Genomic DNA, 27,469 nt, shown 5'->3' with positions numbered 1-27,469 from the left:
TAAATCTAAATTGAAAACTTTTAATTTTACAGATACTCTAATGTTGAAATTAAAAGTGCTGTAATGACTGTAAGGTGATGCGATCATTAAACTCATAGGGCTTGCTCTGGAGGTTCAGACATATGGGTTTTGTAAACGTCTTCAGACAATTTGAATAGTAATTGGTGCTATATAATTAAAATTGAATTAATACTCCACAGACGTGTTCTGACTTCTGTTGTACTGTGGTCCATGTTGGGACAACAAGAATGTGACTTCCATATTTCTGATGCTGCTTTGCTATGAGCTCTAATAGTCTTTGCTCACACACAAAATAAACAAAGGAATGTAAACACAGCTGTGACACTGAGCAACACTGTGCAGTTGTGTGTTGCTCAGTTTGCACAATCAAAATGAAACTTTTTTTAATCCATTTTTGTTCAGTTATTTCACAAATATAAGGATAATTGTCTCTGTTTTTTTGGGTTGTTGCTGAAAATGTTTACTTTTGTACAATAATTATGCTCATTGTTGGACTGTACCATTAGTATCTGGTGTGGAGTCAACAGAAACTGCAGGAATCTTCAAGAGACCTTATTTATGGATCATCTGGAGAAATATGTCAACATTCTAAATAGACTGGAGCCATAGGTGAGTGTATTGTTGTTACTCTTGTTGTTGTTTTCTTTAAACAATGAGTAGCAATCTTTAAATAACTGTTTAAGTTCCACAGAGTGTGTGAGTGTGGTATGTATCATGTGTAAAAATACAAATATACCCTCAAATCCGACCAGTAAATGAATGAATAATCAGAAAGCATAGCTTATAAGAGTGTATGTGCTATTTACTGTAATGCTTAATGTGAAATGGTAAATGTGATTGGTTGCAGACTCCCCCACCTGGTGCTCGTGGTACAGTCCAAGCAAAAAGCACAGAAATAGGAAATTATAATAGCGAGTAATTTTTTTGACATTTTTGTTCAGAACTCAAATTCTGAAGCAACAACCAAAACGTGAACAATTGAAAATTAAGCTGGAGACCATTATCCATTTGTGAAGTGAATGGTGGGGAAAATGGATAATGAAAGCTTTCACTTGATTCATTTTGATGGTGCAAATTGAACAAAGACCTGCAGACCTGTTACACTGAATGCAGGAAAATAAAGCAGAAAAACCCCGAATGACAAACAGCGTGTGTGTCTGGAGGTGATATCTGACACTGAACTACGAGTAAAAATCTGGACCCAACATGAGACTCTCATTAATTCTCCGACTATAAATCCAGTTTTATGCTCACCTTTACATGGTGCTATCTTAATGTGCTGGTTTGTAATGAGTTCATCGCTGTCTTCTGAAATGAATGCTGGTGTGACTGGATTTGTTTCTTCTCGGCAAATGAGCCCATTTCACACTCAGTTACATTTATGCCTTCGTGCTGCCAAGTGTTTTCACACCGTGTTTTTTCAACTATGTTTTTTGTTGCTTTTTTTTTAACAAGACAAGGGATTTTTCTCATATCTGATAAAGAGCAGCACAGTGCCACTTCTCAAAGCTTTTCTGCAGAGGACATGTGTCAGCTGTCGCCCAAGCAGGATTACACGGTCACAAATGAGCGAGAGAGCTCAGATTCACATGCACACGTCGCACAAAGAGGCAAAAATGTAGAGCAACAATACAGGTCTGGCTTAGTCAGAGGAACTGCCAGATAAAGGCTCAGAAATTCCAACTCGCATTGCCAAAACCACCTGTCCAGAACCAACCTGCAAAGGTCTGCCATGTACCGGGGTTTCATTTTTCATGCAGATGGCATTTGGGAACTTTACCGATCCCCCGACTTTTCATCTAACACCAACTTCATGCTTTTCATCAATTCTTTAGTTAAGCATCCAAGTATTTCTGTAATTGCATGCATGCGATGCAAGCAGTTGGTTCAGAGCTTCCAAGCCTGAATGGCAACACCAGAATAGGTTACAAGATCAATTCAGGAGGGCAGCAAGATAGGGAAAAGAAAAAAAAGAAATTCTGCTGCACAAAATGGCGCTACTTTGATTTAGTTTTCTCCAGCGTGTCTGTTCCACAAACTAAAAATGAAACAACCAGGAAATGGTGGAAGGAAAAAGGGCTACACATTTTTTTTTTTTTTTTTCAGTTGCTAGATCAAAAAAAACCCAAAACAAATCTTCACGGCAAGAAGAAAGGGCACACTGCACTTTTCGTGGCACAAATCATCATGTCGGTTTGTGCCTGAAAACAGTGATGAATGTTTAGATTCTGATCAGTCCTGAATTCGCTCTGCAGCATGATGACAAGCCGAAACATGCAGACAGAGCCAAAGAAGAGGAAGTTTAGCTGCAGAGCAACGAAGAGTCCTGCAACAGCTGGTACATCCCCACAGATCCTGATCTCAGCATCATGGAGTCAATCTGGGATCACATGAAGATGCACAAGAGACTGAGACTGATAAAGACCTACAACAAGAAGCTTGGAACATCATCTTAATGTTGGTAAATGCTTGTAAAATTGCTTTAAACGTTAAGGAAGATCACACAAAATACCAGTATAGTCGTCTTGTGTTTGCTGCACTTTACAGGAAGTATATTGATAGATAAAAAGTATTTGTGATGATATATTTAAAGCATCTTCTTTCCACTTCCATTGCTTGAACATTGGCACATCACTGTGAGGATGAGGTCACTAAAAAGCCCAAGTGAGAAAAAGATCGGGAACTCATGGCTGAGAGTGAAGCTTTTATTCAGATTTAGTGCTGACTTGGTGTGGAAAATGTTCTTTTGTTTGAAAGCTGAACATGCATTCATGTAATTCCAGTGTGTGAAAATCCTGGACAAGGTGTGAAAAGGTGTTAGTAACGCTGTTCTGTGTTGTAGCTAAGAAATACAAACAGGAGAGCTTTATCCACTTGTTCATTGTCAGAAATGACAGAACATTATAAAAACACTTGTTTGAGTTTTTATTTCTAATTATTCCTGCTGATGACAATGTGAATAATAGGAATGCGTAAGATGAAAAGTACCCACCGCTGCCCGCTTTCAGGACCACTACAGTGAAGTTTATAATATTGAATTTGGTGGCGGTATCAGGAACAGCATGCATGCTGATATCTTTATGAAATTGAACTGATGATTATTTGCCCCGATGTTGAAATGATAGATCAGTAACAGCCTCATTTTAAACATGATCCATGAGGATGATGACACAGAATGATAGAAATGGCAAAAATGGTACACTTAAGAAAACTCTCAGAGAGGGAAGACTATCTCACATGCAATCATAAATGTATTAACGCAACGTTTTGGTACTAGATCTTCATCAGGGAAATAATATCCTAAACAGGGCGTGGCTCTGACTGTATACACATAAATAAACCTCATCTACTACTATCATCTGGGTCAATCAAAATCTGTTTAAACTTTTTCGGAATAATCTTTGGCATCTGAAACTGATATCTGCCCATTTTGTAGCTGAAATTTCAACATTTTCATAATTCTTTACCCAATAAAAATTTTCAATGAGTCTCTCATGAACTGGAAATTAAACAGGATGCCACTTTCAGATGTCCATATGTCTTGAAGTATACTTCCGAGAGTCTTCACATTTTCAGGAGATGTTCACAAGTGTGAATGGAAAGAATGCAGCAAATTCTGGCAAAGAGGCCTTTATTTCGTGCTTCAGGCCTCTCAGATTCAAGATTTATTACCCTACACATGATTCAAGATGTCTGTCTGGCCGATTGGAAATATTTTACCTGTGTCAACTTTGATTGGCCATAACTCCTGTTTCTACTAACAAATGAAAAAAAATTTAAGCATTGTTAAAGTCATTCAGACAGTATTATCTATAATATTGATCAAATAGATTCTTTGTATTAGAGATCTAGTTTTTTTGCTAATCTTTTGAAAAGCCACTTTATTTGCAGTTTTTGTGAACAAATTCTGAATCTGAGAGGTCTTAAGCAAAAAACTGAGGCCTGTTCGCCAGAATTTGCTGTATTCTGTCCATTCACCAGAAACTTCTGAACATCTCCTGAAAATGTGAAGACTCTAGGACATACAGCGATTAGCCACAACGTTAAAGCCACATGACATTGGTATAGTGTTCTTCATGCAACCAAAACAGTTCTGATATGTTGGGGCAAAGATACAGGACCTCTTTTTTATCTTTTGATGCTTCATTCCTGCTAGGAGGATGTTTGTCGTAAGTAGAAATGAGAGTTATGACCAATCAAAGTTGACACAGATAAAAAGGAAATTAATTTCCAAACGGCAAGATTGACGTTGATAAAATTTGGGATAGCAAGAGATGGAAGTATCTAAATGTTTTTCCTAATTTTTTGAAAATCCACTTTATTTGCAATTTTTTTAAACAAGTCCTGAATCAGAGAGGCCTGAAGCACAAAACTCAGGATTGTTTGTTGTATCTACTCTCAGATGTACATGGCTTTGGATAAAAGCGTCTGCCAAATGAAATTCTAGAAATGTTTGCCCGAATTTCCAGCATTGTCTCCATACACCAGAAACTTCTGAACATCTCCTGAAAATGTGAAGACTAGGATGTAGACTTCAAGAGATATGGACATCTGAAAGTGGCATCTCATTCAATTCCCAGTTCACAAATGATTTATTGAAAGGTTCTATTGGGTGAACAATTATGAAAATGTTGGACTTTCAGCTATAAAATGGCCAGATGTCAGTTTGAGATGCCAAAGATAATTCCAAGAAAGTTTCAACACATTCTGAGTGACCCAGGTGGTAGATGAGGTTCATTTATATGTACATTGTCAGAGCCGCTTCCCATTTAAGACATCAAAAATAACAAACATTTTAAAAATGCCTCAAAGTTTGATGGATCATATTTTGAGGGGAGCTCATGTCTTACTACAGTTTTTTATGATTGCTTAAGCATGAGTTTGAAAACAGGGCTTGGAATTTAAAGGCACTACACACAAATTAACGCAACCACACACACAATATGAAGAACACCTCAGATCCTGTGCAAAGTGAAACACTCTTGTGAACTAGAAAAGCACTCAGAGAGCGCAGTACTCCGCCAAGGCTGCTCAGTTGACGTATCATTTCCTTCTTCTTCTTTTTTTCCTTTCGGCTTTTCCCTTCAGGGGTCGCCACAGCGAATCAATTGCCTCCATCTAACCCTGTCTGCTGCATCCTCTTCTCTCACACCAACTACCTTCATGTCCTCTTTAACCACATCCATAAACCTCCTCTTTGGTCTTCCTCTAGGCCTCCTGCCTGGCAGTGGGAAACTCAGCATCCTTCTACCAATATATTCACTCTCTCTCCTCTGGACATGTCCGAACCATCTCAGTCTGGCCTCTCTGACTTTATCTCCAAAGCCTCTAACATGTGCTGTCCCTCTGATGTACTCATTCCTGATCCTATCCATCCTGGTCACTCCCAAAGAGAACCTCAGCATCTTCAGTTCTGCTACCTCCAGCTCTGCCTCCTGTCTTTTCCTCAGGGACACTGTCTCCAGACCAAACAACATGGCTGGTCTCACCACAGTTTTGTAAACCTTTCCTTTCATTTTTGCTGAAACTCTTCTATCACACATCACACCTAACACTTTTCTCCAGCCGTTCCAGCCTGCCTGTACACGCTTCTTCACCTCTTTTCCACACTTTCCATTGCTCTGGACTGTTGACCCTAAGTACTTAAAATCCTCCACCTTCTTGATCTCTTCTCCCTGTAACCTCACTCTTCCGCTTGGGTCCCTCTCATTCACACACAGATACTCCGTCTGGCTGTGGCTAACTTTCATTCCTCTCCTTTCCAGGGCAAACCTCCATGCCTCTAGCTTCTCCTCCAACTGTTCCCTGCTCTCACTACAGATCACAATGTCATCTGCAAACATCATAGTCCATGGAGACTCCTGTCTAACCTCGTCTGTCATCCTGTCCATCACCATAGCAAACAAGAAGGGGCTCAGAGCTGATCCCTGATGTAGTCCCACCTCCACCTTGAACTCCTCTGTCACACCTACAGCACACCTCACCACTGTCTTACAGTCCTCATACATGTCCTGCACCACTCTAACATACTTCTCTGCCACTCCAGACTTCCTCATACAAAACCACAGTTCCTCTCTGGGCACCCTGTCATAAGCTTTCTCCAGATCTACAAAGACACAATGCAGCTCCTTCTGACCTTCTCTGTACTTCTCTATCAACATCCTCAAAGCAAATATTGCATCTGTTGTACTCTTTCTTGGCATGAAACCATACTGCTGCTCACAGATGTTCACCTCTGCCCTTAGTCTAGCTTCAACTACTCTTTCCCATAGCTTCATCGTGTGGCTCATCAGCTTTATTCCTCTGTAGTTGCCACAACTCTGCACATCTCCCTTGTTCTTAAAGATGGGCACCAGCACACTTCTCCATTCCTCGGGCATCTTCTCACTATCAAAGATCCGGTTGAAGAACCCAGTCAGAAACTCTACTGCTACCTCTCCGAGACACTTCCATACCTCCACAGGTATATCATCAGGACCAAGTGCCTTTCCACTCTTCATCCTCTTCAATGCCCTCCTCACTTCATCCTTACTAATCTTTGCTACTTCCTGGTCCACAACAGTCACCTCTTCTACTCTTCCTTCTCTCTCATTTTCCTCGTTCATCAACTCTTCAAAGTACTCTTTCTATCTTCCCATCACACTATTGGCACCTGTCAACACACTTCCATCCTTATCCTTTATCACCCTAACCTGCTGCACGTCTTTCCCATCTCTGTTTCTCTGCCTTGCCAACCTGTACAGGTCAGCTTCTCCCTCCTTACTGTCCAACCTAGCATACAAGTCATCGTAAGCCCCTTGTTTGGCCTTTGCCACCTCTACTTTCACCTTATGCTGCATCTCCCTGTACTCCTGTCTACTCTCTTCAGTCCTCTCAGTGTCCCACTTCTTCTTAGCTAACCTCTTTCTCTGGATCCACTCCTGCACCTCCTCATTCCACCACCAAGTCTCCTTATCTCCTTTCCTTCCAGATGACACACCAAGTACTCTCCGACCTGTCTCCCTGATCACATTTGCTGTAGTTGTCCAGTCATCTGGAAGCACCTCCTGACCATCCAAAGCCTGCCTCAACTCTTTCCTGAAAGTCATACAACACTCTTCCTTTTTCAGCTTCCACCATTTGGTCCTCTGCTCTGCCTTTGCCCTCTTCATCTTCTTCACCACCAGGGTCATCCTACACACTACCATCCTATGCTGTCTGGCTACATGCTCATCTACCACTACTTTGCAGTCACTGATCGTCTTCAGATTACACTGTCTACACAAGATGTAGTCTACCTGTGTGCTCCTACCTCCACTCTTATAGGTCACCCTATGTTCCGGCCTCTTCTGGAAGAAAGTATTCACTACAGCCATTTCCATCCTTTTTGCAAAGTCAACCACCATCTGTCCTTCTGCGTTCCTCTCCTGGATACCAAACCTGCCCATGACCTCCTCATCATCTCTGTTTCCTGCATCAACATGTCCATTGAAGTCTGCACCAATGACAACTCTCTCACTTCTAGGGATGCTCTGCATCACTTCATCAAGGTCCAACCAGAATTTCTCCTTCTCCTCCAGCTCACATCCTACCTGTGGAGCATACCCACTAACAACATTGAACATCATACCTTCAATTTCTAGCTTCAGGCTCATCGCTCGATCTGACACACACTCTTTTTACCTCCAGGACATTCCTAACAAACTCTTCCTTTAAGATAACTCCTACTCCATTTATCTTCCTATCTACACCATGATAGAACAACTTGAACCCTGCTCCTAAACTTCTACACACTGCCGTGTTTAACTTAAAACACTTTTAGCAATTCTACCTCTCAGTGTTTAGATTACTGTAAGTGAAGTACCATGGAGAAAGTACAAATATTCAAAATGGTAAATTCACCAAACACAACACAAGATCAATGCTGCAGACTATTGAAAACATGATTTATTTCTCTTTATATAACCAAAATCCGTCAACATAGACAATCACAACAAAACATGCCCCAACACTGTAAACCCAGAAAATAGACTAATAAAAATATTGTACTACCAGTACAAATTAAAAGTACTGTAAAATAAAAGTATAGAACAAAAAGAAATCTGAAGAAAATAAATTAAATACTACACATCTCTTTGCCTAGCTGGATCTGGCCAGAGAATTTCATCAACATCGCAGGTAATATCCTCATTAGCAAGACAACATGGGAAGAACCGCCTTGAATGATGGATCCATCCTTGCACAGCAGCGGCGTCAATTTTCTCAGAAGCCTCTTCCATGGCCTGAATGAGGGGCACCTGAGCCTGGGGCCAGAGATCGTAAACCTTCCACCGCTATGCCGAGAACAATTCTTGGATAGAGTTTAGAAATGGAGAATATGGTTGAAGGTACAGTACTGCAAACTGTAGATGGTGTTGAAACCAGTTCTGGACCAGAGCTGAGCAGTGGAATGGATTGTCAGTGGATAATCACTGTGACGAGGTTGTGCAATCGGTCCAAAAATGTGAGAATGAGATTTGTGTTGTAAGGGCTCATATTGGCATGATGGTGGTTTTACAGTGCTCAAACCTGATTGGTGCGTCTACAATAAAGCAATCATGTGTTTGCGCACCTGATGTGTGTGTTTAACCAACTGGCTCATGGGTGTGGTGATTTGTGAGTCAGTGCTTTGGAATTGCAAGGAAGTGACATCATGATATACTTCTGTGTCTAATGTATACACGTGTTTAGTGTTTCATAAATTACTGTGTGTATTGTTTTGCAAAAAGTGTGAGGCTGACTTTGTGTTTATAGTGGTGAAAATGTGGTCCAATGTTTTGCTCCTTGAGTGTAAGGTTTTGATGATTATGTAATGCTTTTGTTATTAGTGTTTATGCAATCATAAAAAAACCCCCATCAGTATCGGGTGATGAATCAGGTAATCGCAGATCAATGGCTCTTGACAGCTCCTCTACAAATTAAATCCGTCTGTTTGTGTTTTCGCCAAGCTCATTAATATTTCAATAGCAATCCATATGTGAGGCATGGAGGCACCGGTAGCGTGGCAAAGGTGAAAGAACAGGTTGCAGGAGAGGTTAAATCAGGTGTGTTGCTACCATCTCCAAACTGTTTCCACAAATTGGCTTTTTAAACAAATGGCACACACAGAAGTTCGTTGGGTCTATGTAAAAACCTTTCTTCTCCCCATTTATCTTCCATTCCCATCCTTCCAGTTGTGATCTTCCTCCTCCAACAGGTTTTTATTTTATTTTATTTTTTTACTCCAGAGGCATAAAATTCTTAACGGAAGGATTTCATCTTTTTACGCTCTAACAAGAGCAGGAGATGACACAAACATATGAATGGAAAAATCTATAGTAAATCCCACTCTATCTGTCACGTCTTTCCATCTGTATGTTTACCAGTGTGTGTGTGTGTGTGTGTGTGTGTGTTATAATCGTGTGTGTATGTGTGTGTTGCAACAGAGAATACAGTGCTACAGAAACAGAGAGAAGATTGAAAAGGGGATGATGTAAACTAATCTCTGTCAGCAGGCTACCTCTCCCCGAAGGCAAGAAGTTCATTTTAAAAATACACAAAATGAACAAACACACAGTCTTTCTCACACAAACACACACACACATACACATGCACATACATGCACAACAAGAGAAACACAACAAGCTTTTCATTACATCAAACAGAAGATATCCTCAATAGCTAAATGGGAAGAAACAAAATAACAAAGAACAAAGATGGATGTGTGTGTCGGTGTGTGTGTGTACATGTGAGAACAAATAGCTGAGGGATATGTTCTTATAAGAACCTGATTAAATGCTGAGAACTTCAGCATGTAGTGCACTCCTGCTTCTCATTTTTCACTCAAAAAAGAAGAAACAAAGACAATGTATGTCGGAGAGTAATTAGCAGCTCTTTTTACCTTGTAACCACTAAAAAGATGATGTTCTGAGTTCTGATTCTGTTATTTAAGCTTTTTGTTTGAGATAAAACTAGCAATTTTAAGAGGAGGGGAAAGTCAGAAAACATGACATAATTTAGTGCAGCAAAACTGTTTATCTTTGTAAACCTTTTGTAGCAGCACAAAGAAGCTATGAATGAACACAAGTCATCTAATAGTCTTAAGGGGTGATTCTGTTGTATTTAACCAGGTGTGTTTCCCACTAATGTGAACGATGCTAAATATCAGGGTGAGCACTACAACATAGGTTTTTATTAGTTTTATATCAACTTTTATTTTCTTCAGGTCAGTAAGCTACTAGTTATCTTATTAGTTATGTGATGATTTTTGTTGTTTGTACTTGGACCGAGGTATAAGAGCTGTATTTTGTTCCCCATGTTCCATGCTGTGAATGAGAATAAAATATTGTATCGTACCATTTTGTGTCCTGTCGTATCGCATTGCATCGTATTGTATCGCATCGTAGCGTATTGTACTGTACCGTATCATGTCACGTCATAGACATGTATCGTGCCGTGTCACATCGCATCATGTCGGAGCCTCGGAGGTGGGAGGTGGGGGGGATCTGTTATTTCTGACCACAGCTTTGCAGATTTTGAGGAGGTGGAGGGGCAGGAGATTGAATCAATGCTTCGTCAAATTAAACCATCAACCTGTGCTCTAGACCCACTCTCTACCTTTCTGATAAAATGCAACACTTCAGCACTCAGCCCCCTCATTACCTCAACTACAAACTGTTCACTCCGCTCTGGTCATGTCCCATCCACTCACAAAATGGCTCTGATCAAACCACATCTGAAAAAACACAACCTTAAACCTGAGAACCTGCTCAGCTACAGACCTATCTCAAACCTTCCATTCCTTTCGAAGGTTCTGGAGAAGGTTGTAGCTGGCCAGCTCCACGATCATTTATCCACATGCTCTCTATAGGAGAAATTCCAGTCCGGTTTCCGTTTAGCCCATACTGAGACAGCCCCGGTCAGGGTCACCAATGACCTTTTGGTGGCCTCTGACCAGGGTTGTCCATCACGTCTCATTCTTCTGGACTTACCAGCTGTCTTTGACACAGTTGATCACAACATCCTTCTCTACCGACTGCAATGCAATAGTGGTCTGTCTGGTACTGTGCTAGACTGGTTCAAATCATTCCTGGCAAGTAGAGCTGAGTATGTGGTCCTGGGGGATGCCAAGTCAAGGCCCCACTTTGTCACCTGTGGGGTCCCTCAGGGGTCTGTCCTTGGCCCCACCCTCTTCAACATCTATATGCTCCCCCTAGGCCACATCATCGGCAAGCATGGAATGTCCTTTCATTGCTATGCAGATGATACTCAGCTCTACCTGCACACTGACCCCACTTCTACTTCAGCACCATCAACCCTGATAGCCTGCCTGGAGGAGACAAAGGCATGGTTAGCAGAAAACTTCCTGCAACTGAATGCTTCTAAGACTGAAGCCATCCTCATAAGGACCCCTCAACAGCTCAAATCCTCTCCCATCTCTGCTATCTCACTGTCTGATTTTTCCATTCCTCTCTCTTCCTCTCTCTGAAATTTGGGAGTCATCTTTGACCCACACTTGTCATTTGAACACCACATACAAAATCTCTGTAAAATCTCATTTTTTCATTTAAAAACATTTCAAAACTTCATCTTACTCTTCCCCCTTCTGACACTGAGAAGCTGAGTCATGCCTTTGTGTCCTCCAGGCTGGACTACTGCGATGCCCTCTTCTTCGGGATCCCAGCAAAAAGCCTCCAAAAGCTTCAACATGTGCAAAACACCGCTGCCAGGGTCCTGACAAGGATGTCCAAACACACCCACATTACACTTGTTCTCCGTAACCTTCACTGGCTTCAAAACTCAAAACGCATCCAATACAAAGTCTGTTTGCTTGCCTACCAGTGGATTCATGCACATGCCCCGGACTATCTCTCAGAACTCATAACCCTTCTCTCCATTTCCAGACAACTTCGATCCACCAGTACCAACCTTCTGTTCACTCTAAGATCAAACCTGAGAATAATGGGCGACACAGCGTTCCAGACAGCTGCTCCTGAACTGTGGAACGCATTACCACCACCACTGAGGGCCCCACAGTCCTTGGAGTCATTTAGGAAAGGGCTAAAGACGTTTTTATTCAAGTTCTAACATGTTGCTATTGTTTTTGAAACGTTTTAAAAATGTATTTTCTTTCCCTATTGTAGCACTTTGAGATTCTGTATGTAAAGTGCATTATAAATTTAAGGCATTATTACTATTATCGTATTGTATTGTATCATGTCATGCCATGTCATTGTCTAATCTCTTTACTGGTCTAAGAGACACAGAGAAACTACATATTACAGCTACAGGATAAAACCTGTTTTCACCAAAGGCATTCAAAATACACAGACAAGCGCTTGTCAAGTTCCGCAAAACAAATTTGTAGAATGCAAACATCTTTCCATTAGTCAAGACTACTGCTCAGGAAAACACATCTTATGTGGCATGTTTTTTGACATAAAAGTATATTTTTAGTGTATGAGTTCATGTCCATAGTACAGGATGAATGTTGCAGCCCCACAGTGTTTTGTGAACACAGGGTTAACTAATATGTCCTTTCCTTGCCTCCAGTGTCAGCAGCTCTTAATCCGGATCCTGTTTTATTAATTATCTAAACCTACCCTCCATCACTTCACCTTGACACTTTCTAATACATGTAGTAGCACCATACATCACACCAAGAAACACGGCCAAGAAGAGCCACAAAGGTACAGCAGAGAGCTCGAGAGAAAATACAGTTTCCCTAAAGCAGGGTTAATGAAAATACATTCCATACGATATGGCCAGAGAGGAATGAAATAAGGGAGAAAGATGCTCAAAGACTTGACCCTTTGAATATGGTCCATGTCGAATTTTTACCATTTTTTTGTGTCATTGTAGGCCACAGAAATTGACCACAATGCTTTGTGATCTATGGACCAGTGACAAATTAAAGGATAGTCCTGGATAAATGCTTCCATACACAGGTAGATGAGGTGGTTTATTTCCACTTGTCATCTTAGAAGAAAATGTCACAGAAAATCAATGCAAAGTTAAACTGTGTAATTAATTTTTTTATCCCTTTGAATCATCTCCCAGGATGACAAACCCTAATCCACAGGCGATGAGGAGATACTATGTGGGAAAAAATGCAGGAATTATATGGGTTTGCCTTCCAAGTCACTAGACTAAACAGCTATTGTCACGTTAAACAGTCTCCAACGAGGAAGTATGTTTTGGTTAAATAATGTTCAACCCTGCAGCAGCTTAATGAGACACTTTCTGTGTTTCATTCATTAGTTTGGGATACACTCCTTCAGCTGTTCTTCTCAACGCAGAGACCTGATTTCATGGTACTAGCTGATTTTGAGTATTCATGCAACAGCAGTTCTCTTCATAAAGTCTCATTACGTAGAATTCAGTAGACTTATTTTCATTTAAGGACACATAAGGCCAAGGCTTGCTTAAAACCCGACTTGACCACACCATGACTGAGTACAATTGGATTTTAAAATGGCAGAGACTGTATTTAACCATAAAATCCTTGCAGCACACATGTTGCCTCATTCGTGTCTCCATGAACTGGTTTATTTTTTTTATCAAGCTGGAAGAGCTTTAAATAACTGCAGAACAAGATGGCACACAAAACGTGGATAAAACCACTGATTGACATTATTCACAGGCTAATCATGACTCTGTTGTATAGGAGCAGATAAAAAAACATATTTTTCTTGAAGTGTCGAACTCTGTGCTCTGCAGAGAGGCTCACTGGATTCATATTCTGAACACAGTTGAGCTTTCTGGCTCAAATGAACAAGTAAATCTGTCACATTTCCTCTAATGGATTACATCTGATAGATGCAGCAATTCAAGACACAAGAGTTTTTATTTGTCATATAAAGTCAGTGCAGTGAAAACAGTGAAGGCTGAGCAATAATAATGAGACATTATATAAAGGATAGAACTTAAAAAAAACAATACAAAACTAGAAAAAAATCTCAGTGTCATAAATAATGAGGTAGATCTTTAAGTGCAATATATATTGTGCAAGAGTGCAGTTGTGTGTGTGTGTGTGTGTGTTCTTGTACTTGCTACATGGTGAGTACCATTTTCTGCATTTAACTATCAAAGTGAGGACATTTTTACAAAGTGAGGACATTTTGGCTGGTCCTCACTTTGAAACAGCCATGTTTGAGGGTGAAGATTTGTTTTTAGAGAACAGGTATGAATTGAGGTTTGGTTAGGGTTAGGGTAAGGATTAAGTTTAGGCAATCAGTTGTGATGGTTAAGGTTAGGGTAAGGCTCTAGGAAATGCATTACGCCTATGGATGTCCTCACTAAGATAGAAGTACAAATGTGTGTGTGTGTGTGTGTGTGTGTGTGTGTGTGTGTGTGTGTGTGTGTGTGTGTGTGTGTGTGTGCATAACAGCCTCTGTATTGAATGAACATTACTCGCATCAGACTCTGAAGGCTGCTTAAAGACTCTTTCTTGAAAACTTTTGCAAGACTCTAATTTTGATCCTGAATGGATTTTTTGACTATGTAAGCTTCCTTATCATCACCTGCCCTTAGCAGGCAGACAGAGTCACAACAGATGCACTCTGGGAAGATGGTAAGACAGTGGAGGCAGTGTGATGGTTTAGGTGATGTTCTGCTAGGAAGCCTTGGGTCCTGCCATCTATGTGGATGTTACTTTGACACGTACCACCTACCTTGGCATTGTTGCAGACCATGTTCACCCTTCCATGGAAATGGTATTCTCTGATGACTGCAGCCTCGTTCAGCAGCAGAGTGTGCAGTGCAACAAGGCAAAAATGGTTCAGGAATGGTTTGAGGAGTACAACAACCCGTTTGAGGTGTTGTCTTGGCCTCCAAATTCCCCAGATCTCAATCCAATGGAGCATCTGTGGGATGGGCTGGATAAACAAATCCGATCCATGGAGACCACACTTCACAACTTCCAGCACTTAAAGGATCTGCTGCTAACATCTTGGTGCCAGATATCACAGCACACCTTCAGGGGTCTACTGGAGTCCATGCCTCAACGGGTCAGAGCTGTTTATGCAGCAAAAAGGGGACAAACACAATATTAGGCAGGTGGTCATAATGTTCAACTCAATTCAATTCAATTTTATTTATATTGTGCCAATTATGGGTCAAATTGTCTTAAGATGCTTTACAGAACCTCCCGAACAAGCATTAAAGCGACAGTGACAAGAAGAAACTCCCTTTTAACAGGGGAAAAACCTTGAGCAGAACCTGACTTTTTACATGGGGGGACGCATCTGCCTGCAGATGTAGAGAGGTGGAGGAAGAAGGGGAGATGGAGGGGGAGTGGGAGAGATGGAAGAAGAGGAGGGTGGGGAACAGGGAACATATAACACACAATTGAATACATGCATGATAAGCTAGGTGATACATACAAAGTACAAGCTAACACTGAAACTGATTCAAAAGTTTACTCTTACGGTGTACGGCTCTGGCATTAGTTATACTACATATATAGCGGGTAGTAAAATTCAAACAGTGTGCAGATGAGCTTATCAAGTATAGTAAGGATGATGCAGAGTAAATTGGTGGAAATGGGCAGCTGGAAGCAGGGGGCTGGAGGAAGGTTAGCAGTAGCATCCCACAGTGGACATGATGGAGACTCGACTAGTTGGTGGGACAGCAACCGCTGATCTGAAGCATCCAGCTCTGGGACCAGAGACACTCAGAGAAAGGACACAGGGAGAAACAGAGTGAATGCAATGCAATAATGGTATAATGATATATATAGTAAACACAAAGGTAATTAGAGAAGGACTCAGTGTATCAAGAGAGGTCCCCCAGCAGCCTAGACCTAAATCTGAGCCTGATCGGTGTATACCAATTCTTTTGCATCATTCAGCAGGTCAGGTTTGTTCAGTCCAGACTTCTTCCATATTGTTTCGTTGACCTCAGTTTATTTTAAGGGCCCAGGGTTAGTGTCCGCTGATACTTTTTCTTCGCTTATGTATTTAATTGAGCCTGAGGTAAGAAGCTCTTGTACTTTTGTATTTGTACTTTTTGTAAATTAAACTTCAAGAAATGTGATTGTAAGGCACAGTGTGTGGTTCAACTCTTAGCATTAAACCAATTATAAAATTGGTATAAATACACTTTAGCCAATTGTCCACTGAAAATGCTACCCAAGGTTGCTTACATATATGCGCTTTGTTCTGTAAAGGATCATGTGGGGTTGGAGTCTATGACAAGTTTGGAATCCCCATAAACCAGCATGACTGTTGGAGGAAACTTATGCAGGCACATTAAAGCAAGGCAAGGCAAGTTTATTTGTATGGCACAATTCATGCACAAAGCAATTTGAAGTGCTTTACAATGGCAAAGAAATGCATCACAGAACTTTAAAATTAATTATATAAATTATTTAAAAGTAGACATTGAGTCATTAAAATCCTACAGATAAAACATAATTCAGCAGTAAAAATGCATTAAAAGTCCAGAAAATAAATTGAGCAGAAAGCTGCTGTAAACAATATGGTTTTAGGCCTGATTTAAAAGAGCCCACAGACCTCAGGTGTTCAGAAAGTTTGTTCTACTGATGCGCAGAATAATCTGAATGCTGCTTCATTATTTTTGGTTCTGATTCTGGGAACACATAGTAAACCTGTCCTTGATGACTTAAGGGATCTGGATGCTTCATATGGAGCTAGTAAGTCCAGGATGTATTTTGGTCCAAACCCATTCAGAGCTTTGTAGACCAAGAGTGAGATTTTGATCTCTATCCAAACAGGAAGCCAGTGTAGTGATTTGAGGACCGGTATAATATGATCCAGTTTCCTGGTGTTAGTTAGGACTCTTGCAACAGCAGCATTCTGGATCAGCTCCAGCTGCTTGACTGATTTCTTGTTAAGGTCTCTAAAAGCACCATTACAGTAATGTAACTTACTGAAAATGAATGCATGAACAAGTTTATCTGTTTTTATTAGACAGGAAACCCTTTATTTTAGCAATGCTCTTCAAGTGGTAATAGGCAGACTTAGTAACATCTTTCAAGTGGTTGTTAAAACTCAAATCTGTGTCAACAATGACATCAATCTTTGTAGCTTGATTTGCAACTTTTAGTGTCATGGAGTCAAGGTGAGCATGGATCTTTGACCTTTCATTTTTGGGGCCAAATGCAATCACTTCAGTCTTGTCTGCATTAAGCTGGAGAAAACTTTGACACATCCACGCATGAAGTTGATGGATGCACTTACTGAAAGCAAGTAAAGTACTGTAGTCATGTGATGACATTGAAAAATAAAAGTTGTGTGCCATCCACATAAGTGTGGTCATAGATGTTGCATTATCTGAGCAAAGGCTAACATGTAGATATTGAATAAGAGAGACCCAAAAATGGACCTCTGAGGAATGTAATCTTTGTTTGTTCTGTCTTACAGATACTGATTGAGACAAAGTAGTTCCTATCTTGTAAGTAAGATTCGAACCAATTGAGAACAGTGCCAGTAACTCCCATCCACATTTTCCAGTCTGTCGATCAGTGTCATGTGATCAACTGTGTTAAATGCAGCACTGAGGTCAAGCAATACCAGGATGGTGGTTTTACGTGCATCATTATTCCGACGGATATCATTTAACACTTTCCTAAGTACAGTCTCAGTGCTGTGGTGTGGTCAAAAACCAGACTGAAATTCACTAAGGAGATTGTTTTGAACCAAAAAGATATACATTTGTTGAAAAAACAACGCTTTCAATGATCTTTCCCGGAAATGTAAGATTTGAAATCGGTCTTTAGTTACTTATTGCTGAAGCATCCAGATTGGACTTTTGGATTGATCACTGCCGTTTTCAAGGCACAAGCAAGCTGCCCTGACTGAAGCGAATTTACTATCTGCAATACATCTCATGGCATACAATTAAAATCATTTTTAAAAAGTCTGTAGGCAGAGTGTCAAGGCAGCATGTTGCAAGATTAATCAGAGAACCAGAAGGAGCAGATAACACTGTACATCGGCCTGAACTGAAGCTACATTCTGTTTGTCTTATCATTGTTATTTTATTTGTGAAAAAAGCTGAAAGTCATCTCATGACTTTTTGGACAGCAGGTCAGGTGGGACTGACGCTGCTGGGTTTGTAGGCCTGTTGACTACAGAGAACAGTGTGAGTTGTGTCTTGCATTTTTCAGGTCCTATAGAACCTCTTTGCAGATGTCATAATGATGCTGGAGTTTGATTTTCTGACACGTCCCCTGTTTGCAAACTATTTTTTGAGCTTTAACTAGTGTTTCTCCAAGATGCCTTCTTCCTTCCTGATAAAACTTTGGTTCTAACTGGGGCGACAGAGTTAATGATCGTCAACACTTTGTTCTCAACACTATTTACAAGGTCGTCAGCAGAGGCTGAGGGCAGGGCTGGTGATGGTTTAAAAGCCTGGGTGAATAATGCACAGGTGTTGTTATTGATAAAGTGCTTTCTGATCAACTCTGCTTCTTCTTTGTGGAAGATTGGCAGTGGTGGTCGTTTTAAGCAATAACAACATACAGGACATGCAAACTCCACACAGGAAGATCTTGGTCGACACCACTGTGAGTGATCAGTGATCTTTTTCAGTCTCCAGTCATTTTTTTTAACCCTTTAAGCTTCAGTCAATTCCAGCCGTTTTCAGTACAAAAAATCGCTAATATTCTATTTTTAAATAAAAAAAATTACGAAAAATACGGGGAATATTGGACGGGCATCGCGAGGTGCATTTCCTTGAAAATGACCGATTCGGGGATTTTATACCGACTTCAGGACATGTTTTGGACAAAATAGTTTACTGGCTTGTGTCATCTGGATGTAAAAGGTTGGATTATGGCCGTTTTTTGTGGAATCTTTTTTTTTGTGTGTAATAATGAACCCGGAAATGTGAGTCGTGCTGTGTGCGTTGAAGCCGTGTATAGAGAAGGGATGGTTGAATATTTGTTTTTGTCGGACAAATGTTTTTTCTCACCCGCTGTGGTAATCACATCTGAAAGTGGTTTATACCGGCGGATTCATGAGAATCTAAGCTTTCCATCAGCGTATAGTGTTTGTATAATCGTGTTTGCAGCCGTCGGACATTCTTGAAATTTCTATGCAAATTAGTAGGTGTACCGCCGGCAGTACACTGAAGCTTAAGGGGTTAAATAAAGAATGTACTCCTTGAGTTGGACATTAGTTGATTGGAGGATGGGAGCTGGTTCTGTGCTACATTAATGTGGATAGGTCAAGTTGTGGGCAACGTCTAATTTTGTTAGTACATTCAATATTGGACCCACTTCTTCCTTGAGTCAATACTCTTGACATTGTGTCGAAAATTAAGACCATGTTGTCCCGGAGAGGATATTTCTGATATGTTTTATTATATATGCAATTTTATTTTTCATTTTTTGATAAGTGCAGTGAAAAAAGATGCTCTGCAGAGCAGCTTGTATGCTTGATTAACTGTCTCTTTTTTTAAAAAAAATTTGTATCTTTGCAAGATGGAACACAACACACAGGACACAGTAGTACGCAAGAAGATCTGCTCAGAATGAGCAAAAAGCATGCCTAGATAGCTGAACTGGTTGAGGGTGTGACATATAAACTGGGGCGATAGTCTCCCCAACCCACATTCTTCTCCTTATTTTCCTATCTGCCTCTCAACTAAACTGTATAATAAAGGCCAAAAAAACTGAAAAGAAAGAGGGGACAAAAAGACCTTTTCGTCTGAGGGCATTTTATTTTGTGGAGTAACGGAACAGTGGAAGTTTGAGGTCTAATCAACCATTTGCTGGCCCTCTAGTTCCATGTCTCTGTTTTCTCTTATGCCAACAATTTAACTGCATCTCAAGTGTACATGAATCTCTGACTAAACAAAATGAAAACCAGCAGGCTTGTGTTCCTCCAGGTTTGAAGAGTAGCCTGCAACCTGTAACCAAGTGTACGGCAGATGTAAACTAACCATGACGTCACCCGTTGGTTTCAACGCTGAGAAAATGAAGCCAGGATTTTGCTACTTCCTGGTCGCCATTTTGGATTTTTTAGAGCCAGTGACGTAAAAAGCGTCATCAAACAGGCTGGACCGGAGAGCAACTAGGGGTAGGACCAGCCAATGGGACTGTCAATCAAGTATAGCCACGCCCTCTGGCTCCGCCAACTTTAACAATTTATTTAAAATTCAGTATTGATTTATTTTACGATCGGCCACCTGATCTCTCATTTTGACCATGAAAACTAACGGGAAAAAATCCTGAGCTGTAGAAAATCAGTCTATCAAATTTTATTTTTTCCAAAAATGAATTGGGGTCTATGGAGCAAAAGCTTTTTGGAGCCAACCCTAGCGGACGGCGTGATATTGCAAGTTTTTGACACTTCCGGGTTGGCTTCAATTTTGGAGGCAGATGCTACGTCCATCTTTATATACAGTCTATGGTGTACGGACAGTATCAGAGAGACATGATGTGGCCCGGCAGACGGCACAGGGCATGGAGTAAGACCTGCTGAAAGATTCCATTTTACCATTAGCTTTTACTCAACGTTGACTTTGTTTGACATTCTGGATGTCCAGTCTGATTTTGTTGAAGCATTTTTTCCAGTACACTTGTTGCACAGTCAGAACAGACTTTGGTAGATTGTGAATTGCAGAGTGACAAAAATCACTTTTACTTTCATGCATTGAAAGAACTTGTTTCCATTAGTTTGAATGTCGTTCAACATAAACCTGCCTTTGAAGACGGTTTGATGGTGTCAGATTGTGCATGAGGCACTCTGAAAACCTGTGAAACGCAGTGATTTGTAAACTTGTATACAGACAGTGCTTCAAAAACAAAGATGACGTCAGTAATATTTATATATTTTTCCCTCTTTTCAGTTATCTTCATGCAAAGAACATAATTCATCGAGATCTGAAATCAAACAGTATCCTTTTTTTTGTTCTGCGTGACAGAAGTCCTCGTAGGTTTGTGAACACCGACAGCTGCACATTCAAGCAGTAACCACAATGACTAATTTAAACACCATGTTCTATAGCTGTTAGAGGTTCAACCACAAACAAGAACCATTGGCTTTTAATAGACAGAGCAGTCGAAGTCGCTCAAATATGTGTCTTATTTTCACTCTATGGCAGCTGAATTGAAACAAGACTGTGACTTTAAGCTTGTAGGGTGAAACACATTGCTCTCTTTTTATGTAGAACCCCCAATTTCAGACGGCACAGGGATTATCATCATACTACTATGATGATAATCCCACATGTACAAACCGATAACAGGACCATTTATGCCGAGCATTTGAAATGAACTAGTTCAATGTGGTTCAGTTTTTGCTGGTAAAAACTGCCACTTGTGTCTGCTCTATTCTGTTCTGCTGGAAGTTTCCTCACCTTCCCTATAACCTTTTGTAATTTATTGTTTAAAAATTTTACGCTAACTGAAACCATGAATACCTACAGCAGCTGTCTGTTGAGAACTTTTCTGAGCTCTGCTGCCAGATATTTTCCTCCATGAGGGCTGGACTGTCAAGATTGGTGACTTTGGCCTGGCCACGGTGAAGTCTCGGTGGAGCGGCTCCAGCAGGTTGAACAGCCCAGTGGATCCATTCTCTGGATGGTACGCTGTAGTGATGCTGTATTAAAACTAGGGCTGGACCCGAATATCCGAATATTCGTTCGCTACGGCACTATCCGGATATTAATTTTGGTATCCAAATATTCGCCCCCCCCGCCCCGCCCCACCGTCGGACGTCACCGGGCAGAAAGAATATGCAGCGTTACTGTCTTCCCTCTGCCTTCGGCCCACATCGGCTCATCTCGTCCTGTGATCACATAAACATATACACATACGTATGTCTATAACATATACACATATGTCTATGTGATCACCCCCTCCTCCCCCAGACGAAAATATTCGGAGCTCGTCTCTTCCCTGCGCCTTCGGCCCATTTTGGCTCATCCCGCCGTGTTCTTCGGCTCATTTCGGCTCCTCCATTCGTGTTGTAAACACCACTCAAATGGCCGGGTGGCTGCCGACTCTGAAGTCACGCTTCACTTCGTTGCATAAACCACAAGACAAGATGATGAAGACCTCCGCTGTTTGGGAATTCTTCAGTTTAACTAAAGACTAAACGAGAGCAAAATGTGGACCCGGGAGACCAGACGAACGGATCCGACTATTTGTGCCGTCTCCGCCGCCACACGATAGGATCGGAATATTCAGCCCGTCTCCGCCATCTCCGCCAACGCCCCCCCCCCCCCACCCGGTCGGACGTTACGGGGCGGAACGAATATCCGGGTATTCGTCTTTAATAGGGCCCAAATATTCGGAGGCCAGAAACCACTATTCGGGCCAGTCCTAATTAAAAACAATGTGATTACTGTACCAGGACTACAGCCACAGAGGATACCTGTGTGTCTCCAGATCAGCCTGCTGATCATTAGAAACTTGAACCAGTGCAGCCATGGGAAGTTTGGACCTGCACACTGCTGGTGCAAAACTGAAACCATCGTAACTGGCTTGGTGACTTGATCAGAGGAGCCGGGCTTTATGCCTTTCTTAATATCTGCCTACCATGATAACATACTGTACATGATGATATCAAGCCAGATTGTGTCAAGAATTGTCTTTAATTACTCAAATAGTGACAGAAAATTACAGCATTTTATCTCTGTATATCGATCATCTCATTTTTCATGTACTTCACTAAAAAACTGACTTTTCTAATTCTTTAGTGCTTCTTTGATAGATTTAATTTCCATACATGTAAATGTTCTGTGATTATATATGCTGACAAAGATATTTGTGCCACATTTAAGACAACATTAGTGCAAACTGTAATGTGCCTTGTGTCTTGTGTGTTGTCCTTTTCTCCTCCCAAGGCTCCTGAAGTGATCCGAATGCAGGACAGTAACCCGTATACGTTCCAGTCTGACGTGTACGGCTACGGAGTAGTGCTGTTTGAGCTGATGTCAGGGACGCTGCCTTACTCCAATATCAACAACAGAGACCAGGTTCTTTGACACTATTCCTGCTGACTCACTCTACAGCACTGTCTGATTATTCCAGTTAATCAACCTGATAAATGTGCTTCACTTTCTAAGCATGAGGAATCGTAAGCTATCCAACACCAGCATCGTCTACTATCCGTTAACGCTGCTGTGTTACGGTTGTTGCATGTGGGCTACAGACTTAATTGGGACAATGTCAGTGGATAGAAAGATGAGATAAATAGATGCAAAGAAAATGGAATGAAAGAAGCCCCTGCTGTTAGACCTCCTGCCTCGTCATGTGTTCAGCTCATTACTGATGTAGATGCCAGCTTTGCACCCTGAAGTGTTTTAAGTAAAGCAGTCAGGAGGTGACAGCGGTTAGTGTGTCTTGGCTGTCCCACATTCACTAGCTGTCTCCAATTGTGACTTTTGACCAGGTGGAAAACATTGTTAACCGTTGTGCTTTAGCTTTAAGTTGGTGCTAGCGCTCTTCTACATGAATAGTGCTGTTCGTTTTCAATAACTACCTCCTATTTGTTTTGTTTCTCAGATAATCTTCATGGTTGGACGCGGTTACTTGTCTCCAGACCTCAGTAAGCTGTATAGTACCTCACCTAAGTCAATGAAAAAGGCTTATTATCGACTGCCTGAAGTTCAAGCGTGACGAGAGGCCCCTGTTTCCACAGGTCAGTAAGGTTTAGATTGCTGCTGTATTAAAAGATATTAGAGGTTTGCACTGTCTGCCACATTGTTTTATCTGATACAAACACCACTGGGAGGGCGACAAAATCAAGTCAGTGAATGTTACACAAGGTAGCAGGTTACCTATGTGTGTGTACACACATCCAGTCCTTCTGTGGCTTTATGTAATTCTTTACATGTTGTCTGTTAATACTGAAGACATCATGTTATAAAATAATTCATACAGAATGATGTAACAACAAAATGTGTATCCTTCAGTATTAAGGTAGAAAATAATACAGATAAATCAAAAGCGTTGTGTGTTTGTGTGTGTGATGGTGATGTTTTACTCTTTAGCTGTCTTTGCTTCTGAAATTTCATTTGTTCTCCTAAAAGCTTATGGAAATGAAACTCTGATGTCTGTTCCATGCAGCGGATCTCCTGAAAAGAAATGTCTTTGTTGTCAGACCCAGTTGAATACTAATAGTGCCCACATGTGAATTGTGGGAATGTTCTAATGAACATGCTGCTTATCTCTTGTGTTAACAGTTTTCCTACCGTTTGTTGTCCTTCATTAGATCCTGGTAGCCATTGAGCAGGTGCAAGACCTGCTGCCAAAAATAGAGCGGAGCCGCTCAGAGCCGTCGCTGCACCGGGCCGTCCATGCTGAGGACCTGAACCCCCTCCTGTTCCACACCACCAAGGCTGATGCCCCTCTAAGCGGAGAGGCTGTCACCTTGTCCAGAACCACAGCATTCCCGTGCCTCAGAGAGGCCACCGCTGGCTGCCTGACAGGCCGAGACCCACAACTAACTCTGCAGCAAAGCTCAGTAACAAACTGTAGAAATAACTCATGTCTTTCTTAGTCTAATAGTGGAGCCTTCTTTCCCTTTACAAAGACCTGACCACCGGGGAAAGAAGGGTATCTAGATGTAAGTTAAAATGTCTGACATCAGGCCAACGGAGGAAATCCATGAACAGGTTGGCTTGCTTTTGACAATCTGAGCTACTGGGAGGCAAACGTCATACTAAAAACATGTAGCAGCTGATTCTAGAAAAATCTGAAAGCCACATGATGTGCACATACGCTGCAGAATTATTGTTCCCATTTTCAGGAGTAAAATAGTCTTGCTTCAGACCCTTTAGTGCCACTGTGATCATAGCCAGAAATGTAAATCGGTTCAAACAGCCGTGAAGCTGGGCCTGCTGGTGATCAGCTGACATCTTAAAACGCTCAGCTGTCATGTGGCCCTTTCAGCAGCACGAGTGGGACTGGAGACCTGAGATGTGAAGCTAGTGATGTGAATGCAAACGGAATGCCTGCTTTAGAAGGTTTTTGTTTAGGAGTGGATGTTTTGTCTCATTGGGGACTTTGCAGATATTTCCACACCACTGTGACAAACCTACAGAGCAGCAGAGGAGGTGAAAGTCAGACTTTAGAAGGCCTGCAGTAGCAACAGACAACTTGAGGCACGGAACTTTGCAAAGAGGTCTAGTTAAAAATCACCGTGTCTGATAGTTCCCTTGTTGAAGCTCTCTGACCACAGAGAATAGCAGTGAAGTCTGGAAAAAGAGACAACGGGTCTGTCACATCATTTAGGAAAAACTCAGTCATTAGGATAAATGTCCTCAAGTAGGTGCTCAGTTGTCTTTGGAATCACAGCATGTATCTGTGGACAGTCCCAGTATGGTGCAGTAACTCATAATTATCTAGTGGCCAAAATGAGCAGCTGACTCAGCAGGCCTGGCAACACTGACTGTAGATCCAAATCAAACTGTTTGAGCAACACTCTGCTGTCTGGGGGGTGGGAGAGGCATTTATATTACTGAGTCCTTTATTTAGTCTTTAAAATCTTATCGATAGGAAAAGCACAAGTGATTTCACTGAATTAGCACTTAAAAACCAGAACGCTGCCCCATCATTCTGTTTGTGAAACTATTGTCACGTCACTTTGGACTTCCTCTATTCCACACACAGATCTGTTTGGCCCAGGAGTTTTTCCAGTAAAAACAAGTTCACCCTGATAATCATTTCTTGTCCAAAAGGGTTTTTTCCCCAGCAGAGACTCTTAACTTATTTTCAAGACTATTCCAGACTGGTTCAGTACAGTTCTTATTAGTGTCATCTTTATGGGTCTAGCCCTAAAACGCAGTGGACACACAGGAATACATTTCACCTTCCAGCTGTCAGCAAGCCTCCAGAAACATGAACCTCTCTAATGTTTTTAGTCTGATTCCTTCCTAGTTTCATTAGAATATCATCAGATTCCACATAGATGGTTTTTCTTCCTGTTGTTGTCGACGCACTGCTGACCATGCATTAGTACTGTATTAAAACTGAGTAATTTGGCTAATTAGCTGCTCTAATTTGGACTTGGTTGGTGTGAGAAGTGTTTAATGTTCTGTAAAAAAATGAGGCGTGTGTCAAATGAATCGTAGCTGTCGGATGAAATTATTGAAAGAGGTCCAAACCCTGGCTGAGGTCATGGCTGTAAGGTTACTCTCACATAAGAAAATAGTCGGAACCACCCGTCTATTAAAAAGTAAAAATCTGGTGCCGTTTCTTCCAGGTGGAGTTGGAGAACACTTTCACCCTGTGTTATGTTTTTTGACACTCTAATCAATGTGTAGAGAACATCCAAGAACGTCTCTGCTTGTGTGCTGCGTGTTGGAATAGAAACTGCAGTTATCGGTGTTTCTGAGGCGGGGCGATCTGTTGATCATGGTGATTGGTCGGTTGGTCTGCAGCTACTTCCTGTTTCCTTTATACTGACATGTTAAAGCAGAAACTGGTGTTTATTTTAGGCTTCTTCTTCAGGATTGGTGTTAGACCCTGCAGACACATTTCCAGCAGATGTGGATGAATAATAACTGGTTAAAACAAGCTGCCTTACGCAACTGTGAGTTGTGGTTAAAGTAAGGAACCTGTGTTAGTAATAACTGTGGATCTGTACTGTGGTGTCACAGCTGTGGCGGTATGAAGGGCTTCAGTGTTTGTTGCTGTGCTCTTTTAATGGTTGGAAACTTGCAGACAGGCAGTCATTTGTGAAACACTTTCTTTTAAGAGGCTGAGCCTCTTCATGGTCTATAGAAATAATCCCATGCAGCGTAGATCTGTCAGAAGTAGCGGTTCTGGTCTGTCTTTCTTGAAGCACACTCGGCTGCTTTCCCTCTCGGCTGGTGTGAAACTGGTTTGAACTACAGGCCGCGTTCACGTTAGCCCCTCTGCTGCCAATGTTCACCATCCCAGATGTCATTTAATTACTGCTTCTCAGGTTTGACACAATTTTTAGATCCAAATATAAGCCATAGTTGTTGTCATGTAGTTTGAAGGGATGCTCTACAGGGCCTTCAGCCTCTTCCTTAAAGCAGCTGACAGTGAGATGTCCGTCATAGAGCCACACCTGGTAGACAGGTCGTCATCACTCCTGTGGGCAGCACGCAGCATCACTAGCTTTCCATCCAGCTACAGTCTGAGTGAGGATGGTTGATTGTGGGAAACCAAAGCATCCATAGAAACAGACGTTTGTTTAATGGATGATGCTCTCTGTGGGTTCAGTGACGCTTGTATCCGTTCAGACTTACCTAGATGCTTTCTATGTGTTACTTTTATGTTTGACCTTATGCCGGCAGGAAACAAACGATCTCATCACCAAAGGGTCCACTTGAGGGAGCTGCTCGTGGTAACTGTGTTTTTCAAATCGGAGGTTTTTGACACTAATTCTAAGAACAAGTTCCTGATCAGCCTCAGGATGACCGATGCTGGAGGTGACGTGGACGTTTCTTTACTTTGGAACTGCCGTTACCATACAAACCTTATGGATAGTAAGATTTGTTTGGG

General features: G+C 41.4%; 1 pseudogene; it reads left to right on the top strand.

The window, feature by feature from the left end:
* LOC127534863 (RAF proto-oncogene serine/threonine-protein kinase-like) overlaps positions 1-24,498 on the top strand; it is a 47,019-nt pseudogene extending 22,521 nt beyond the window's left edge.
* The last annotated feature ends 2,971 nt before the right edge of the window (positions 24,499-27,469 follow it).

The sequence above is a fragment of the Acanthochromis polyacanthus genome, chromosome 7, assembly GCF_021347895.1.
Source record: "Acanthochromis polyacanthus isolate Apoly-LR-REF ecotype Palm Island chromosome 7, KAUST_Apoly_ChrSc, whole genome shotgun sequence".
NCBI lineage: Eukaryota > Metazoa > Chordata > Actinopteri > Pomacentridae > Acanthochromis > Acanthochromis polyacanthus.
The sequence above is the reverse complement of the archived record's forward strand: the minus strand, read 5'-3'. Positions and strand labels throughout refer to the sequence as shown.